This window comes from Neovison vison, chromosome 4 (genome assembly GCF_020171115.1).
Source record: "Neovison vison isolate M4711 chromosome 4, ASM_NN_V1, whole genome shotgun sequence".
Taxonomy (NCBI): Eukaryota; Metazoa; Chordata; class Mammalia; order Carnivora; family Mustelidae; genus Neogale; species Neogale vison.
The window spans coordinates 148,941,952-148,963,364 of record NC_058094.1 but is presented as its reverse complement, the minus strand read 5'-3'; the positions used below and the strand labels follow the sequence as shown (position 1 = coordinate 148,963,364).

General features: G+C 37.2%; 1 protein-coding gene across 4 annotated transcripts in view; it reads right to left on the bottom strand.

Annotated features, from left to right (window-relative positions):
• The window catches only part of CD36 (CD36 molecule), a 56,346-nt gene extending 35,155 nt beyond the window's left edge, over positions 1–21,191 (bottom strand). Inside the window, exon 1 of one of the 4 annotated variants that reach the window (XM_044245903.1) lies at positions 21,148–21,191. The gene's annotated coding sequence lies outside the window, so the exon portion shown is untranslated. Of the gene's footprint in view, positions 1–3,744; positions 3,869–4,134; positions 4,154–9,935; positions 10,021–21,147 lie in introns of those variants that run through there. The other 3 variants (XM_044245904.1, XM_044245905.1, XM_044245902.1) reach the window with 3 other exon arrangements.
• Positions 21,192–21,413: the final 222 nt, after the last annotated feature.

Below are 21,413 nucleotides of genomic sequence, written 5' to 3'. Positions count from 1 at the left end.
GCTCAGATTACAAGAGTATTTGTACCATAAATGAATGTTAGGCCCTTCATGACATTTTCTTACTCATGAGTGAGTAGCTCAGAATTCCTATTCTATCCATAAACCTTCCTTGCATGTTTCCTTAGAACAGAAAACCAGATCATACTCTTATGTTTTCAACCACACACACATACATGTTCTTTTGGTACACAGGCCTTCCTCACCTAGTAAATATGGTGCCCACAAAACCCATTTTTGGTGTTATTGATTCAACAGGTTGCATGTGGATGATGAAAGTTAGTTTTCAAAATTAGATTCCTTTTCACACTCTGACCCTACACCATACCTAGGTGTGTTTACATGCCATGATTTCCTAGACATAAATATGATGCAGGTTCAAACCCAAGCTAGTTGCAATGGGTGTAAACCCATAACTTAAATCTGCTTGCATTTCATCATGTGGAAACAGAAGTCATTAGGTCCGTACCTTATAATCTTCTATTCAGAGACAGAATTCTTTACATGCAATTCCAGTGTATAAACATAGCTAAAAGAAAAGCTATTCTGGTTAAAGGGGGCAAGAAGTGTGGCCCTTTCTCCTTCCTGTCCTATTTTGCTTGGGCTCGGAGTCATCCTCACAGAAACCTAGGGCTCTGCAGAAAAATACTTCAATAACTAGATGAGAAGTCATCCAGTATCTTTTCTTACTGAAGTTACCATAGTCCTTTTTACATGTGCATTTCTATCCTACTAGAATATGTGGGGGTAGGGACACCTAAGTGGCTGACTCTTGGTTTCAGGTCAGGTCATGATCTCAGGGTCCTTGGTATCAAGCCCAGGGCTTCACACTCAGCAGGGAGTTTCCTTGGGATTCTCTCTGTCCCTGCCTCCTCTAAAATAAATAAATTAATTTAAAAAAAAAAAAGTGGAGGTAAAAATATACAACAGAAAAAAATTATAAACATCTATAATATGAAACAAAAATACAGATCACTAAATTATACTTTCAAATACTGTAATTTAAAACTTGTTTCGGTGGTAGTCTTTTTTTTTTTTTTTTTTAATTTTATTTATTTATTTGTCAGAGAGAGAGGGAGAGGGAGAGAGAGCGAGGACAGGCAGACAGAGAGGCAGGCAGAGGCAGAGGGAGAAGCAGGCTCCCTGCCGAGCAAGGAGCCCGATGTGGGACTCGATCCCAGGACGCTGGGATCATGACCTGAGCCGAAGGCAGCCGCTTAACAGTACACTGGACTTCATTACTAAGTCCATCTAGAAACAAGGCTACTTTTTGGAGTACTTGGAGAAATTACTATAGGTTTGAAATGATTTTCTTAAGATCATATCAGTTTAAATAGGACTGTCTAGAGCTTTTCTTAATCTTTGAACAGACAGGAATTCTATTTTTTCCCACCTTAAATTATACTATAAAGAGTAAGATATCATGTGCTTAGCAATGGTTCAGATTCTGGACTTTGAAGTCAAGTGATTTAGGTTTAATTTGGGTCTTGATAGGATAGTTTCTCTGTGGGTAAATTTTCTCTAAAATGGCTGTATCACTAATCAAATAAGGTTGTAAATTTCAAAAGTAACTTAGATTATGTATAAAATTTTCTATCATTTTTATTTTGGGGTGCCTGGGTTTCAGCTTGGGTCGTGATCCCCACGTTCTGGGATAGAGCCCTTCATCGGGTTCTCTGTTCAGCAGGAAGCCTACTTCCCTTCCTCTCTGCCTGTCAAATAAATAAATAAAATCTTTTAAAAAATGTTATTTTGACATGTTATCATGAAATATTATTTTGAACAACCATACAATTAAACAGTAAAATGTTATTTCATTCTGGCCAATTTTTTAATCTAATAAATGTATATAGTGTATTCAAGTAGGAACAATTATTTGCAAAACACTTAGATGACAATAAACTCTCATTAAATTTGTGTATATATATACAAATTTAATCAGATTTTTTATACATATATAGGAATATATATATATATATATATATATATATATAAACTTAAAGTTTATCACTCAAATGGGAGGTAGCTGCTAATTTAGGAGATGCTGCTTAAAGCTTTTAGCCATAACTTGGACCAGTGAATGAAAACACTTTGTGATTAAATCAAAAGACGGTTACAGAATTTCCTCCTTCAGAAACAGAAAACCCAGAAGATTCAAGTGTGCTTGAGTAAACAGGGCCAAACATTTTCGTAAAAAATAAGGGAGGCAACTATAAATTCCAAACTTTCCAGTACATCCTGTGCAAGTACTCTCCAATTGTAAGGTCGGTGTACCTCCCAGACTAAGCTGTTATCTGATGATGGTGGACTGGATTCATTGTTCTGCTATAATAATGATTCTGGTAAATAAAGATGTTCTACCATATTTTTCTCTCATAAAATCCAGTGGAGCACTTGACCCTACATAACAAAACCCTTTTAAAATTTCATTTTGGTCTTTTTCTGAACCAATATTGGAAGTAATGCTTCTTTTAGGTTCAAAAGACATTACTAACTCAAAACCACATAGGAGAGGACTGAAAAATGCATGCAAACATTTTAAAAACGTTTTTCACTATGTTTCTTAATAATTCCAGAAACTGTGTGAGATTTACTCCAGAGAATTTATGCCATTTCCAGTATGAATTTTAACTTGCTATAATTAAATTGAAACTTTTAATATTCCTAGGATGATTTATCCTTAATTTAAACTTAGGGGATCCTGGGCAGCTCAGTCTAAGTGTCCGCCTTTAGCTCAGATTACGATCCCAGAGTCTTGGGATCCAGCCCCTTACTGGGCTCTCTGCTTGGCGGGAAGTCTGCTTCTCCCTCTTCCATTCCCCCTGCTTATGTTCCCTCTCTCGCGCTCTGTCAAATAAATAAATAAAATCTTAAAAAAAAAAATCTTTAAAAAATAAATAAATTTGGTGTTATCATTCAAGGAAATAATTTGTGTTTGTAATAATGCAAATTTATTTATTTATTTATTTATTATTTATAATACTAATATTTATTTGTAATAAGTTTTCTACAGAGCCCAAAATATTAATTTTGATTTCTTTTTATTCTCCTATCTACTAAGTTTTACACAATTTATACTAATTAATTAAATCTAGAATCATTATTTGGAATATAATTTACCTTTCCAAGTAGCAATTATAGTTTCTTTGTTCATTAAGGAAAAAAATGTTTAACAAGAACATATCCAAAATACACATTGCATTTAACCATAGTGATAAAGTTCACCAGCAATTAATAGTATTCAAATAGAAAATTAAACACACTAATGACTCTGTCAAGTAATAAGTAGTTAATTGCAAACTAGAAATGTTGTGGACATAAGAACAGCAAGTCATTTATAATAATTAATGCATTATATTAATCTTACCATGAATTTTTATTCCTAAATTAAAAATCAGGTATAAATAGCTTAAGTGTACATTGAAAGTTTCACTGTAATCAAACTGGATCATAAATCATTTTAAATGTTAATAAATGTTTACAGATGTAAAATTTTGAACATCAAAAAAGAAAATGTCACTGACCATTGAACAAGGTTTTAATATTTTTTAAACATAAAATGTAGAAAGACTTGTAACTTGGAAAACAACACAAATCTAATTTTTAAAAAAAGCCTAATGACTTTGAAAAAACAGCTACAGCTTTATGTTGTTATTGTGCTACTTCTTAAGAGTGTTATTATACTACAGTCATCTATCATTTAGGAGATAGAAATCTTTTTTGTTAGAAACAAATCATATGACTTACCTTTAAATAGGCTAAGCAAGATTTTTCAATCAAAGGCTCAAACATTTGAACAGACAGTTCTTGGTAGGACCAAATGGTACTCTGCAGAAAAACTCTACACTAAAATCCTCATTACATAAAGCCTGTGAGTTTAAATATGCTTAAAAAAAAAAAGTACGATATCAAATCCCAGTGAGTGGTTTGTTGCCAGAGGAATTAGGAAAAAAAAAAAAAAGGGAAAAGAAACTCACCCACATCACACTACTGGTATGGCTCTTACGGGTCTATTTTTATGGTCTGGTGAGGACCCATTACCTATATCTGAGATACTCAGCAGACTTTTTTTTTTTTTTTTTTTGGCCATTTTCCCATCCAAGTAAGTCAGAGGCCAGAGAAACAAAAGATACTGACCTGCTGATCTGCCTCTCATATATTCTATTTTCCTGCGTAATCATTATTCCAGATGATGAACTGGGTCCGGGGGGTGGAAAGTGTAAATTAAGAAGAACTGGTAATCTTACTTCCTTGTCATGATTTAGCTTGCAAAACTCCACAAAACTGAAAGAAAATGCACTTCTCTAGACAGCATTAATCTAAAGTGCATGAAGACTAAGGATTTTGAAAACAAGTGGAGACATTGTCAATTAACAAGGATGATCAACTGACTTTAAAAAAGGAAACAGCATATTGTTCTAACTGGAAATTCTTAACTAATGTTTATCATTTTCTGTTAGTTTTCCACAACTGTCATGAGCTCAGCAAAATATCCATATGAAGACAAAAATGAAATTACCCTCAGGTTTCTTCATCCAAAAGACAACTATTCCATAACATTTAAATCGAATTACATTTAAGATGACCTTTTAATGTAGAAAGGTATATACGTAAGGTACTTTAAAGGAAAGGCAAGATTTTAAAATCTAATGAAGACGGAAGGTCTTGCTGGGGAGAGAGCATCAATACTAAGAATACAATGAAAATGCCAAAATCATGTAAGGAAGATCAACATCTTTACAAAGTTAAACTGCCATCTATCAGACAGGCCGCTGCATAAATGCCTCCAAGTCATCCTTGAAATAAAGCGAGCTGACAATAACAGGCAGGATATATTTAGTTCATTAGATCATATTTAAAGTAGTCCTCACTGGATTGGCTGTGTTCTCCCTTCTGAGTATGGGGGACGCTCTTCGTTTGTAAGCACTGCAGTACAACTGGACAGGAATCTCAACTGCCCTCTTTCCCTCAAGCTTTCTTTTTCCCAGGTATTTTCACGGATGCTTATATTTAAAAATGAATGCTTAGATATTAGTATTGGGTATTAGGTATTAGGTATTATTAGGCTTTTTCTTTCTAAATCTTGAGACCACTCCATTAAGATAAAGTAGAAATGAACTTGTACAATCCCCTTGTGATTTATGCTTTTCATTTCAACAAAAGAGCTTAGAGATTTCAGGTAACTTTAATAAGAGGAGTCCTTGAAAGGACTGTGACCTTTGCTGTATTAGTAAAATGGTAATAAAGGGCTATTTCAATAACTATTTTAAGAGTATCTATCTTATTGTTTTTGAACTGCTTTGATATATTTTCTTCTCAACTTGAATTCTCACACACTTCCCCCGCCCCCAACATGATGATTCAAAAATAGCTCATAGACACAGGAGTTCAGATAGCTCCTATTATAAAGAGCAAATTTTAAACATACTGCAGGGATAGTTAAATGACGAAAACATGAACACCATCACAGAAAGATACTTCAGAAAAAAATACAAGCAAAATAGATATTTTGACACTGAACTTACTTGGAACACTCATCAGTAGGCTAATGCTATCCAAACCCTCTGTCTCTGGAGAGAGAAATGTCACACACTCCCAAGCAGTCCAAGAATCAAATTTACATTCCCAGAGGGCAGCTGTGCTCAATCCCATAGACAGCAGTTCCTGAGTAGCTTTCCGAGTCTTGTGTGCTAAGACCCAGAAAGAGCAGAGCTAGGTAAAATCTGTAACCATACATTTGGATTTGGAGCAAAATCTATACCTGGGACAATAAAGCAGAAAAATGCTGCACCCATTTCTGAGTAAACAATGTTGAGGTTTTCATTTCGAGAAAAGAATATGTACCCACAGTATTTTGAAGGGATGTATTTTATATGAGAGTTCACCTTGCCATATGTACATCCACTAGAGCACTAGACAGATCTAGTAAAATGAAGGATGAAACTTGCAACAGAATAAAGTCTGTTTAGGCGCAGCTCTCTAGGAAGCCTTTTTGGTGACCACATAGGGTTTGAAATCACACAGACAAGTGAATCCTGAGGTTACTGGGCACTGGTTGAATCGAGTGGAGGTTAGTAGTTAAAGGACTTCTTACTCTTATTTTTTAATAAAAAAAAAATGGACAAAACTAAGTAAGAGAATGGTAAGAACTAAGTGAGGGACTTCTTTGCAACACATGACAGGGGCCTGATCACTAGCACTCAAATTCAAACCCCTTCCACTGGGCCCCTGCCCCTTTTCTCCCTTCTGTTCTATTATCTGATGATTATACAGCACTATTCTCCATAGATTTGGCTTATTTTTTTGTCCTGTTTTTGCATCTGCTAGAATACTGGCTCCAAGAAGAGGGAGACATTTGTCCAGTTAGTTCACTGTTCAATGCCCAGAGTGAAGACCAGACTCAAAGCTGGTAACCAATTAAATAAATGGATACACACAGTAATTTTCATAACCATAATATTTTAAAAGGAGTCAGAATGGGGGCCCCTGGGTGGCTCAGTAGGTTGTTTCTGACTATTGACTTGGGCTCAGGTCATGACCTCAGGATCATGACATCGAGCCCCACATCAGGCTTCATACTGGGCTTGGAGCCTGCTTAAAATTCTCTCTCCCCTCTCCTTCCCTCCCTCCCCCTTAAAAAAAAATAGCAAGGATGGTCAGAAATCAGAAGTTACTAGGCTGTCTGTTCATACCACAAATATTCAATGGTTTGAGATGCAGAGCATCTGCTTTGACAGTCAACGGACCAGAGTTTGAATTTGGAGTTCATCACTTCCTAAAGCATGTGCCTTATTGCTAACTACTTTGCCTCTCTTGGTTACAGTGGAAATACTGCCTTTTCAGAACTGTTGTAAAGATGAAGTTGATAATACTAAGGATTTAGCACAGAGCCTCACGTATAGTGTTTAATCAGCTATGGTGATCATTGGCTATTAATCAAATGTTTATGTTGGGGAATTTATTAAAGTAATATGGACAAATAAGAAATATTGAAAATTATAAAAATGTATAAAATGAGAAGTTTCGATCCCCAGTTTAGTTATGTTCTCCTCAACTTCCTTAGCTTTATGAATTTTAAATTTACATACATATGTATATGGAATACTACACATACCAAATCATACTTTCTGCAACTGACTCTTCTCAAACTATATGCCTTGGAGATATCCTATTTTGGATAGAGTTATTCTTCTCTTTCTCCATTATTGAAAAATATCCCATAGTGAAGGATGTATTGTCTTTGAAATAAGTGATCTCTTTTTTAATGGACACTTTCTTTTATTGGCAGTTCTATGATCTTATGAAAAAAAGCTAAACATTCATATACAGTTTAAAAAATTTTTTTTAAATTTATTTATTTGACAGACAGAGATCACAAGTAGGCAGGCAGGCAGAGAGAGAGAGAGAAAGAGAGAGAGAGAGAGGAGGAAAGGCTCCCTGCTGAGCAGAGAGCTTGATGCGGGTCTCGATCCCAGGACCCTGGGATCCTGACCTGAGCCGAAGGCAGAGGCTTTAACCCACTGAGCCACCCCGGTGCCCCCAGTTTTAAAATTTTTTGAGTGCATAAAAAATGAATTCTGGAACACTGAAAAGAAAATAAAATGAAAAAAAAATTTTTTTGAGTACAACTGACACACAATGTTAGTTTCAGGTGTACAACATGGTGATTCAACAGCTCTGTGTTGTGCCATGCTTCCAGGTGTCGCTCGCACCTGTCACCTACAACATTATATCATTGTATGCATATATAGTTTTGTTTCCATGTTCTAGGACACCGGTAAACAGCAGTGAGTGAAATTTCTAGGTCAAAAGTGTGTACTTTTTTTGCAGGAGTGGGGAGTAAAGTTTTACCAGATTTCTGTTTATACATCTACACCACAACGTGTGAGACTACCTGTCTGCAAACACACTCATACTGGTTTATACTGAATTTTGAGTTTTTAACAAGTACTTTTTTATTGGTAAATATTCAAACGAATGAAGTTGAACCTATTTTCTTAGGTATATTAGCCATTTATATTCTAAAATATTTGTGAGGGGTGCCTGGGTGGCTTGGTCAGTTGAGTGTCTGATTCTTGGTGTCTGCTCTGGTCCTGATGTCTCAGGGTCGTGAGACTGAGCCCTGCGTGGGTTCCATGCTCAGGAGCAAGTCTGCTTGGGATTCTCGCTCTCCCTCTCTCTCCGTCCCTCCTATGCTCGTGCACACACGCTGTCTCTAAAACCAATAAATCTCTAAAGTATTTGTGATTCTATTCTGGCCCATCTTTCTTCTATGAATTTGTTTGTGCTTTCCTTGTTAATTACTAAGGAACTAGCCAGTCTTCTGACATTTGACAGTTTTTAAAAAATTTTGGTAATATTTAACTTCATTTTTTGTCTAATTTTATACTACTAAAGTTTAAAGGTTTTATGCCATTAACTTTCACAGTAATTTCCTTTAACATATTGTGTCATACTTTGAAAGACTCTCTTCATTTCAAAAATATTAAAAGTAATCATTCTTTTAGTATTTGTAGGGTTTAAATAAAATCATTTGTAACGATATTTTTGGATAAGCTGATTCATGGAATTTAACGCTTATGAAGTAAAAGAGGAAGAAGAAAGGGAATTGAGTAACAAATATTGCAACATATTTGAGAAGCAGATGATGTACGCAGTGTGAGGACTCTAAAAGAGGGGTCACATGATCACTGCTTATTAACAACAACAAGATTTGTGGACTCTGTAACACACAGTCATTGTAATTCTGATTTCCTTTCATCACAAAGGGGATAATCATACAGAATTCACCTACACCCTCAGGCAGAAAGATCAAATCAGATATTAGGTTTAAACCTAATATAAATCTGTATGCAGCTTCTACTAGGAGATGGGATTTTTTAGGTGTTTGGCTTTTTTGTCTGTTTATTTTTGTTTTTGTTTTTTTACAGGCCAGGAAATGAAAAATCATCTTAGTATGATAGAAGAATCTTAGTATAATATACAATGCAATTTTAGTTGCATGGGTATACAAAGACCTACTAATTATGATGATGACATGAGGGAGCTCAGACACACTGGAGGCTTGTTGAACTAAGTCTTTCACCTGTGTTACCTCAAGGACCTGCAATACCACCTCCCTGTGCCTTTAGATAACTGAGGTCACAAAGCTGGTGTGCGTCAAAGCACGGAATAAAACCCAGATAGACTGAATGAAGAGCCTATACTCTTTTCTGAAAGAAAACAAGAAGAATGAAAAGTTCTTAATCAATACCTAAATTTGCATATACCCTGACACATTTGTACACACTGAACAACAATTTTTTAAAAACCTGATGTTACCTTTAGAAGAAAATGATTTCTAACCACAACAGAGAATGAACAGTGAATGTGTAGTCTGTAAGTGGTTACTAAGTGAATTATTTTGAAATTAAATAAAATCCTCCTAAAGGCCTGTAAATGATTTCAGAATATTAGCTACCAATGTCAAACCATAACTAAAATTTATCACTTTAATCTTTGGGGATAACTAATCATAACATACATACATATGTATACATATTTATGCATATGTATATACACACATAGACATATATATAATAGATACAATACATCTATTATTTTCAATTGCTACCTTGCTTATTTGTGAAAGCATCAAACCAATGGCATGTTTTACCTGCTTTCTATGGTGAGAAAGGACTTCACATGCAGGAATAAAAATAAATGAATACAGATGCACATAATTAAGACATAACAGTATAATGTCATGCTAGTCAAAGCTTGAGAAACTAAAACAGAGTCTTCTAAGATGGCCTTAGAAGAGAATTTCAAGGACACCATTAAAGGTAAAATGCAGAATGTCAGGGTAATTAAAGTTCAGATTTAAACCATGTAATCTAATGACTGGAAACACAGGATTAAAGCAAAGACACTACATTAAAATGAGAAAGTAAACTTACCCATATATTTAATAGAAGCCATGGTAGGAGCTGTGTGGAAAAGAGATTGAAGAGAGAACACCTCTGTATATGTGGCCAGTGCTCTGTGGGCAGGGCCAAATCAATATGTAAATTTCACAGGCCACCTAATAATGTTGACAGACCTAGTCTTTACTTCAACAGTTGGCTAAGCTGACTCAGCTCGGGAAGGGGGAAGAAAATAAGGCAATATTTAAATGATACTAAGAAACATAAGGAAAAGGTATGATCAGCATAGTTGTCAGAGTAATTTGTGCTCATGCACTAAATGGAAAATTATTAGGGGTAAAAACAAAAAATATTCAGGTGAAAGGATAACTAGGTCTGAAAACATGGCATGGTGAAATAGTAGGAAAGAAAGCACAATAATCAATAAGGAAAACAAGCCGTTAACAAATGCCAAATTAGAAAAGGTTGAGGAAAAAAATATATACAACCTATTATTTTGAAATTTCACAGGAGAAATATTTTAAAAAATGACTGAGCTGAAGAGGAAGCACATTTGATTCTTAAGAAATGTAATCTGACTATACAGATAGCCCCTGAAGTGGGGTCTTAAAAATGAAATAAAATAAAGAAGGCTTAGCAAAATCCGGTTACGTTTGTGTTGGCTCATGGCTTGATCAAAATGAGGTACTTTCAAATGCTAAAGATATCAGGGAAACCATCAGGGAAAATTGAAGAGTGTGGCGAAGGCATAACAAAAAAATTTACACAAAGAAATCAGCTGAATAATGAGAATCAAAGTGATTTTGTTCCGTTTCGTAGACATACTAACCACCTTAATTGTATGGACATCCATGCCACTGGACAATCTGTTACCTTAAGTTCAAAGATACACAACACTTGGACATCAGATTCCTGTAAGAGTTAAATGCACATGTATGTGCACACCACACACCCACACACACATGCACACACATGTATGCGCACACTTTTCCAGGAACATAGAAGCATACCTAATTAGGTCTCTTTAAAGGTGAAAAGAAGTTTCTAAGATGCAGGTTATACAACAACAATTTATTTTAAAAAATCACCACACAGGAAAAAATAGACTCCTGTTGCCTTTCTTTTTCTGTTTGTCTGAAGTGGAAGAGTTTTACACTACAAAGAATCACTTGGCACAAAGCCTACATTTGAGTGACACAGCCGCCTCTGCTAGAAGGTTTAAGGGAACATAAAACAGTCTATCAATCCTAGAGTGAAATCAAATCATCAGCGTCATTCAGGTTGGTTCTTAGTGGGCTTAAAGCAAGGGTTTGTTGCTCTTGGGCAAGCCTGAGTTTTCTGCCTTCAAAGAGACCCACAAGTTTAGGTTAGAGTGCTACGTTTCCAATGAGCTCCTTGGAAGAACTTGAAATATATTCTTTTTTTTTTTTTTTTAAAGATTTTATTTATTTATTTGACAGAGGGAGAGAGATCAAAGGAGGCAGAGCAGCAAGCAGAGAGAGAGGGGGAAGCAGGCTCCCTGCTGAGCAGAGAGCCCGATGTGGGGCTTGATCCCTGGACCCTGAGATCATGACCTGGGCTGAAGGCAGAAGCTTAACCCACTGAGCCACCCAGGCGCCCCAGAACTTGAAATATATTCTTAAGATTTCCAAGAATCCACTGGATTCAAGGTGGGAACATCTTACACTAGAGGTAGTTTTCAGTTTGAATAAAGCCTCGTACAGTAGTAAGAAAACAACAACAAAAACACTGAAAATATACACATGCACACACAGACTGTTTATATAAATATATATGATAGAGTTTCCAGAAGCAAATATTTACCTGGAAATGTTATGAATCATTTAGCTCACATCTTTTAAATATTTCAACAGGCATATTCCAGATACCATAAACATAAGAACCTAGATGGAATAAAAAGTGATACACTACCACTCTGTGACACAGTCGACAGATAGGTGAATTCAGGATAATTCTAAAATATCAAAACCCTGAAACTGGCCTCCATGTGTCTCTGTGATCGCAAGGTTATCTGCTCATGGCTCATCAGAGGTAGAGTAAAACCTTCCCCTCTGTAATCTCTACACTTTGGTTCTGAATCATAAAGAAGTTTGACTTGCCTATGAAACTGAATTTTGGCTGTGACATCTCAGTAGCAGCAGCATTAAAGCCTGCACTGGTGGGGCGCCTGGGTGGCTCAGTCGGTTAAGCATCTGCCTTCTGCTAGGCTCATGATCCCAGGGGCCTGGGATAGAGCCCCGCATCGGGCTCCTTCTCCCTCTCCTCCCACTCCTGCTCTCTCTCACTATCTGTCTCTTTCTCTCTCAAATAAAATCTTAAAAAAAAAAAAAAAAGAAAGAAAAAAAAGCTTACGTTGCACTTTGGGGCATTGAGAGTAAAACTGATAAAGGAAATCACCTGGCGGTAACTGTACAGGGGAGATTTAGGTGGATTTAGGCAGTATCCGCCCTGTCTCTCTGCACAAGTCTCTGTCATCGTCCTAGCTCTGCAACAAGCAACCCAGGACCCAAAACATGTTTCTCATGACCATCCCTTTCAGATTCCTGAAGGTCACTCTTCTCTTTTGTTCTGAGGGTGTGACTCAAGTAAACAGCAGCAGCTTGTAGAGTATGAATTGCTACGGAATGTCAGCCTCGCCTGACTCTCTCAGTCCTGCTGGTTTTGTTCTGCTTCATGACCTCCTCTCTCCTCAGGGACTGCTAGGACCCAATTGTTTTCCTGGCCGTGGGGGCCTGAGGTCTGTCCGTTGTGGTATGCAGGCAGGCAAACTGTACCCCTCCTCCATGCCTCCAGCTCATGGGTAAGGAGACAATTGTGAACTGGAGTGCTTCTGTTCTCTGAGGGCGTTTCACTGGAGGCTCTTCTGTTAACAGCACAGTACTTTCCTGTTCCGTGAATGCTGAGAATATGATTGTTTTCCCAAGCCACAGATACAGGGCTCGGAGCAGCATCCTCCATGTATTCCAAGGGCTAAAAACCATTTCCTGGATATGATCCAAGAATGAGGCTAGGCCTGTTTTTCCTCTCATTTCCTACAACTCCTCAGGGAAAACTGGGTCATCATGGTAGGCTGGAGGAAAGGCAGCTACCTCGGGTAATACTGGGAGCTGAAGGGAGTCCATGAAAGCATGGAAACCATACCATTTCATGAACTACTCATTTCAAAAATAGAAAGCATGAAAATATTTCCTAAGTTATAAAGAGGCATGTCTGCAAATATTGTTTTTATAATAAGTCTCAGCATAGATTTCTACCTTTCATAAGCTTCTCTTTTAATTTTTCCTTCTTTTCCTTGGTCACCCTACATGTGTTTGTCCTGGTTGGTTTCTATACACCTCTTGGATATTTCGTTTTTATTTTTCTAGTATTTCGTCAAAAGGGTCCACGATTTTGGTTATATAAACTTTGGAGTTGCATCCAAATTACTTCGCGCAGTTGCATTTACAGAAGCATGGCTATTCCTAAATCAGCGGAAATCATGAATTCATTTGACCCTTCGCTCCTTTTACAAATAGGCTAACATTATCTACTTAACAGATATTTCTGTTTTGAAAGGCATCCAGCCTCCAAATGGGAATTCAATATACCAAATGTTATCAGAAAATACTTTTGCCTAAACTTTGCCTTATTTTGTCACTTGTTCTTTTAACCTCATATTTACCACCCTGTGAAGTATAAAATATTTAAATTCTTCAAACCATGAAACTAAAAAAATGAAGATTAAATTATATTTGTACTATTTACTAGTAAACTTTCTCTGGCTCATGTCAGCTAGGTTAGGGGAAAAATACTGTCTGATTGTCTTTTTAAGTCTTTTGGTGCAAATTTATTACTTGGAAAACTTTTCTTTCTAGAATAGTCTACTATTGTATAGGTCACTCTTTCAATCTTCCTCTGATCCTAGGGGAATAAAATTAAAACTGAGAATAATTCTTTTTTTTTTTTTTTTAAAGTCTAGTACGTAAGTGTTAAGACATGTTTTGGGAAACTGGCTTTGATTTTTAAAGATGAAACATAATGAATAAATCTGACTAAATTCAGTCATTTTAACTGACTAAATCATGATCTGTAAGGGGTATTTCATTATGCTTGAGAACTTCCCAGAGGAAAGACAGACAGTAACATTTCTTCAAGAGCTTCACACCCTCAGATCCTTAGTGCCTCCCATGTAGGAAGGAGCAGCTTGTGACATGGAAGCCATGAGTGGCTGACTCAGCTTTTAGAGATGCCCTTAAATATTAAGTTCAAAAGGAAAATTCAAAAACCGCTCCCTGTTTTCATTTATAAAGGTTTTGATTCTAGAGACTCTCCTCTAAAAACACAAATGTTCCATTTAATACTTTCCTTTAATTAAATGGAGAATGTTACCAGAAAATACATTTTCCCTCAGGACTCAAAAAGACATTGGTCAACATTGCACAACATTGGTGGGAATCACTCTTTCTACTATTATTTCTCCCCCATCCCCATCCTCAATGTAGAAGAATAAGGAAACACATAGCATGCTTCTGGAGAACTTCTCAAAATCTCAAGGAAAGTCAATCCAAGTCAAAGACAACACCCCAAGAAAGGAAAGAACAGAAAAAGTTAAGGAGAAAGAACTAGCAAGTTTGATCCAACTATGCGTAAAGACTACTAACTGGAGTTTTCAGTTATGTGGACAGCCAAAATTCCCTGGGTTGATTCAGCTAGCTTGAGTTAAAAGCACCCAAACTGATACCTTGAAAGTCTATGTAAAATGTGGACCTCAGGTCACATATATTTCAAGCAACTAAAATATCTAACCATAGTTCTGGTTCATTAAGTGTGGTCAAGAAATAGGACTTAACCAGGAGGACTTTAAAAAAAAAAAGCAAGAAATATGGTTTTCTACACTACATGCTACAAAGATATTAATATTAAGCACATATAAAATACCATGTGACTATATTTTCTTCTATGTATCTCCAGAACTCCTTAGTGTTATACTCATAAAAGGTGTTATAAAAAGCTCAATTCATCGTTTGTTTGTTTATTCATGACTTACAAGGGAGTCCATCACCATGGATCTCCCTATAATGTACTCACTGGGAACTATGTCAGTAGTGTTTATCATTATATCCCAGATTTTAAAATAGTGCCTGCCACATAATAGGTGTTCAAATACACATTGAATAGATACTGAAAAACCTATAGGAGAGGTACCACAGCATAGATAAAAAAGAGACATGGATATGTTTAATACTTTGGTAGAAGAGGAGTTACCAGGTTATGGGACATCAAGTTTAAAAGGACTGCTTATCTTTTGCACAGCAAAGGAAACAGTCAACACAACCAAAAGACAACTGACAGAATAGGAGAAGATACTCGCAAATGACATATCAGATAAAGGGCTAGTATACAAAATCTATAAAGAGCTTATCAAACTCAACACTCAAAGAACAAATAATCCAACCAAGAAACGGGCAGAAGACATGAACAGACATTTCTACAGAGAAGACATCCAAAGGTCAACAGACACATGAAAAGGTGTTCAATATCACTTGGCATCAGGGAAATAAGAATCAAAACCACAGTGAGATACCACCTCATACCAGTCAGAATGGCTCAAATAAACCAGTGAGGAAACAACAGATGTTGGCAAGGATGCAGAGAAATGGGAACCCTCCCATACTGTTGGTGGGAATGCAAGCTGGTACAGCCACTCTGGAAAATGGTATGGAAGTTCCTCCAAAAGTTGAAAATAGAGCTACCCAATGACAGAGCAATCGCACTATGGGGTATTTACCCTAAAGGTACAAATGTAGTGATCCGAAGGGGTACATGCACCCCAATGTTTACAGCAGCAATGATGACAATAGCCAAACTATGGAAAAGAACCTAGATGTCCATCAACAGATGAATGTATAAAGGTGTGGTATATATGTACAACGGAATACTATGCAGCCATTAAAAACCCCTGAAATCTTGCCATTTGCAATGACATGGATGAAACTAGAGGATATGATGCTAAGCCAAAGCCAAGTAAGTCAATAAGAGAAAGACAATTATCATATGATATCTCTGATTAGACTCTGAGAGGAAGGGTGGGGTGGTTGTAAGGGTTAGAGAGGGAAAAAATGAAACAGGATGGGACTGGGGAGGGAGACAAACTATAAGAGACTCTTAATCTCAGGAAACAAACTGAGAGTTGTTGGAGGGTGGGGGGTTAGGGAGAGGGTGGCTGGGTGATAGACACTGGGGAGGGTATGTGCTATGGTGAGTGCTGTGAATTGTTGATTCAAGACTGTTGATTCACAGACCTGTACCCCAGAAGCAAATAATACATTACATGTTAATTTAAAGAAAAAAAAGTCTTCTTATTTTCTAGGTGTGTGTGTACATATGTGTGTGTGTGTGTGCGCGCGCACGTGCATATATATATATATATATATATATATATATATATATATATTTTTTTTTTTTCCCAGTAGACACCAGGCATGAAATCAAACAAAGTACAGTTGGGATCTGCTTTCAGAAAAAATCTGCACATATTGAACCAACAGTCTGATTCTTCCACATGAGACGATGTCCTTATGAAGGGCTTTACTTCTATCAGTTCACAGACATTTACTGAGAACTGCAACGCAAGGATGAAGGACATGGTCCTATATAATAAGATCTTTGCAAGTGTTTTAAATGAATCTAATATACCAATTATGTTTACCGGTCCACAGCAAGGAAGAGACATTTATTTATTAAAATGAAGATCTCTACAGTCGCCTGAGAGTTTCACTTGTTTGGGTATCCAACTCTTGATTGGGCTCAGGTCATGATCTCGGGGTCAAGGGACTGAGCCCTGTCATGAGCTCTGCACTTGGAAGTCTGCTTCTCTCCCCCTTTTCTCCACCTCTGTTCCTCCCCCACCTGTGTGTGCACATATGCACTCTCTAAAATAAATCTTTAAAAAAAAACGAAGATTTCCAAATATTTTTTTAAAGATTTATTTATTTATTTATTTACTTGACAGACAGAGATCACAAGTAGGCAGAGAGGCAGGCACAGAGAGAGAGGAAGGGAAGCAGGCTCCCTGCTGAGCAGAGAGCCCGACAGGGGGCTCGATCTCAGAACCCTGGGATCATGACCTGAGCCGAAGGCAGAGGCTTTAACCCACTGAGCCACTCAGGCATCCCTGATTTCCAAATTTGTTAAAAAACATGATTCAATACTCGATGTAGACCATAATAAGTAAGTGTTTTTTTTAAAAAAATATTTTATTTATTTATTTGACAGAGATCACAAGTAGGCAGAGAGGCAGGCAGAGAGAGAGAGGGGGAAGCAGGCTCCCCGCTGAGCAGAGAACCTGATGCGGGGCTCCATCCCAGGACCCTGGGATCATGACCTGAGCCAAAGGCAGAGGCTTAACCCACTGAGCCACCCAGGTGCCCCAGGGTGTATATTATTTTGCCTATTAGAATTTTTCCAAGTTTTCCAAATATTATACTCTAAACTTTTTACATGCCAATCTATCTTTTTGCAAACTAATTTAGGTAATCCTTTGCTAATAGTTTAACTCCTCTGGGTTGTCTAGAAGACTTGTTCTGGACTCCTCACTTATTTTGTTACAAAACAGTGGGCCTTTATCTGACTTCAAAATGCACCTTTGGCAAGAGGGTTAGTATGGTGCAGTCATTGGAGCCTTAAACAGGCATCCCTGGGAAGTGGCTTTTCTGTTCTGACAGGAGTTGGTTCAAGAAAAATGACCTAAGTTCCGTCTTTGTACTTCTTTCCATCCATGAGATGAGACATATTATCATTAAGCTGGGCATCAGCCAGCTGAAAAAGACATGCTGGAGGATCCAACACACTGATCAGTTTCAGAATTCTGTCGAAATGAACAAAGTACAAAGAACAAATTGGAAATATCACCAAATGTATCCTTCCTTGTCCCATGAAAACCTGAGCCACACTGATTTTTTTTTTTTTTTCTCTCAGGAGAACCTTTAATACAATGAACTCTTAAATATCAAAACAAAATGCATAAATGCCAAAACCCAGGAGAGAAGGACAGCAGGTAGAACCTGGTAGCATTCTTTCCTCAGGAGAGGCTGCAGGCTCCAGCTCTGCTAGGGAGTGGAATAAACACGGGGAAGGTGGGATCAACAGGGAGAGGAGAGGGATTCGGCACCCACCTATGGAGAGGTGCAGAGATTACAGTCAAATAGAGCATGAATATACAAAAAGTATGAAAAGATGTCATTAAAATCTGAAACCATGTCTAAAAGCAGAAAGGACAAAATAGTTGCAAAGGTACTACAGGGAGCAAATATTCAAACTGAGGATGAGAGTAGGTCTCTAAGGTCTTTTCCATTATTGCAAAAATGTGCTTTCCAAATAAATTATCTAATATATTTGTGTGTCAGATGACATGGCATATCACTTAAAGCACAAGATTTAAAAAGAAAAAATTTGTGTAAAACACATTTACTGTATGCAAATAAAGAGTTAATATAAAACGAAAATATTGCTAAAATGTTTAACATAACATACATAGATATATTTACAGATCATTTGCATGGAACGATTAATCTAAGTCAAATTTACAGAACCTTTTTATTATCACATAGATTAAATACTTTACTAGTCCTGCTTTCTCATGCTTTCAATTTAATGAAAATCATTTGTATAAAAGCAAGGTAGGCAATGGACTAATAACCAGCACACATAATATGCTGGAAATAACAAAAATTACACCGTAAATGGAAGCTTAATTTTCATGTAGTTTCTACCCATTATAAACTATTATAAACTACCCATTAGGTCACTATTTTGAAATCTGGTAGTCTGTGATTTTATTTTTAGTTTGACTCTATAAATAATAGAAAGTACTGTTACAACAGAGGACCTGATCTGAATATTCTTACCAGCGAAGTACGGAGATGTGGCACCGCGCCAGCTATGCTGGCTCTGCATTCACTGATAAACTGGGTTACCATAGCAAGCCCATAGTCACTCAGTCTCTAAGCAACCTAAGACTCCGCAGACTTCAGATACTTAGGAATTCACTGATCTTTCATCATCCTTAAGGGAGAAATACGAAAACCCGTGGTATCAAATTTAGTGCGGGATTCCCTGATGACCCAGTAGATCTCCTGTAAAATACTCCTGTGTTGACACCCATTTAACTTATTAAATAATAGTATTTGATTTTATATATATATACACACACGTGTGTATATATATATGTATATATATGTAGAATACATATACGTATCTATGTATATGGAATTGATGATCAGAGTGTTAAGTGGGTGATATCAGGTACAGAAAATGATCAGTACCAAGTACGGGCTGGGCAGACAAATATTCATTCAACAAATATTTGTCTGCCCAACCTGTACTTGGTACTGATCATTTTCTGTACCTGATATCATCCACTTAACACTCTGATCATATATATATATGTATCTATCTATATATATATATATATATATTCATATTCAAACTGTCTAAAGACAAAGTCATCTGCATAATGCTGGCATTTACAAAATCCTGACCCTTTAGTAGAAAAACTGTATCTGTTTAGTTGCATTACCTCACAGCACATCATTTCAATTTTTTGTTTGTTTTTTTTCTATTGGCTTATATTTAGGTAACATATGTAATGGCCTGTAATCTGGTACTGCAATGTTTAGTTATAGCATGTCCAGAATGCTTAAGTAATATTAACCACCCAGATGTCAAACAGAATTGTATAGGTCTGAGGTACAAGCAAGGTCACAAATGATTCTTTGAATGAGGTTCTATTAGCATTTCCTGTCCCTAGCTCTATCAAACACTCTCTCTCCTTGGTCCCCTTGTCTTCACACAATACCCACAGATGTGAACTGAAAGCTGTCTTATAATTCACAAGGTTTACTTTCCAACTATTTAATATAATTTAAGTTAAGGGATACAGATATCATTTGTTCCTGCAGAACACTGTATCACAATGCAGGTCAAAATAAAATGCCATGACTAGAAATGATTGTATGTGACCAGTAAAATGTCTATGTCTGAAATCTGTAAAAATGTTACCAAATTCTAGTATCTGGTCTTTGATACCTCCTATCATCATTCCATGTGGCTGGTTCTTACCATCAGAAACAGTGTAGGAATGATGTGCACCTGAAAACTGCCTTTAATGGGATGGCTCATTTTTTAATGTTAATTCCTATATCTTCTTAGCCTTTGAATCAAAGATTTGGTAATCACAATACGATGACCAAGTTTTCTCCCCTAAGTATAAAAAAATAAAGTTGCAAAGTCACCTCTCAAACAAGTCACAGGAGCCAGCTGTCCACTCGAGTCACACCAGGAATGTCCGCAGGACAAACTCCGCCTGTGACCTCTAGGGATTACTGCTGACTCTAAGTGTGGAAGAGAGCCGCTCGCTGCTTTCTCCAAGACTGGGGAGAGAACACTCTGCCTTACAATCTTAATACAGGCGAGTTCAAAACTTGAGTAATGATATTGTAACTGCTTCTTCACGTAAGAAATGACCCTCTCCAACAGTCTTCCTGGGCATAGGTATTCTTAAGGGTAAAAGACAACAGAGCATGAATTTGCCCTTTAGTATGTTATTGCTCTATTAAGATATTCCTCCGTTGCTGTGTGTATAAGCACTTATACATTGGAGGGTCTGAAGACTTTCAAATATCTTTGAATAACCTCTTATCACTTAGCATTGTACTTCTCACTGACAAGATCACAGCAAAGTTACTACACCTGACCAACTCTTTCCATCTTCTTTTACATATAACTTCTTATCTAAAAGCTTTGGTTAGGCTGCCTGTAGGTGCAGGTCTCAAACACTCACTGAGAGAAGAGAAAAACTACAAGTAGAGCTTACAGTGGACAAGAAGAAAGCAACGATCAGATCAACGTAGAGATCTGAGTGTTGCAGGCACTGGTCTTGAGTCCTACGTTGTTAAGCTAGAAAACTTCAAAGTGATTACATAAGCATAGTTACCAGTTCGAAGTCCGGTGAAAAAACCCAGGGCCGCCAATATTAACTCACTTGCAAGATGCTGGTTGGAAGACAACGGAATTAACACTGATAACTGTGGTTGAGTCTGGCCCAAGTTCGGGGTCAAGTCCCTGCAGTACATCAGTCAGCCCCACCTCCAAGTATCCAAGAATGGCTGTGGACTTTTGAGTGACACTCCACTTAGGCAGTGGGATTCCTAAGCCACAGTAAACCCTGCCGCCAGTGTTTACCAACCTCCTCAGCAAGAGAGTGAGCTGCTCCTCACTCTGGTTCTTTCCCTTAAAAAAAGAGAGAGAGAGAGAGAGAGAGAGAGAGAGAGAAACAATTACTCTGTGACGTTTAAAAGAACACAGAAGCAGGTCCCTCTCCAGGGATCTCCCTACTTATTTTCTCAAGGCAACTCCCTAGACTCTTTTCATCCTGTGTCTTTGTTACAGGACTCTGCAGTCCTCCTAGGAACCATACAACAACATGCATGCTTGTCTTTAGGATAAGAAACA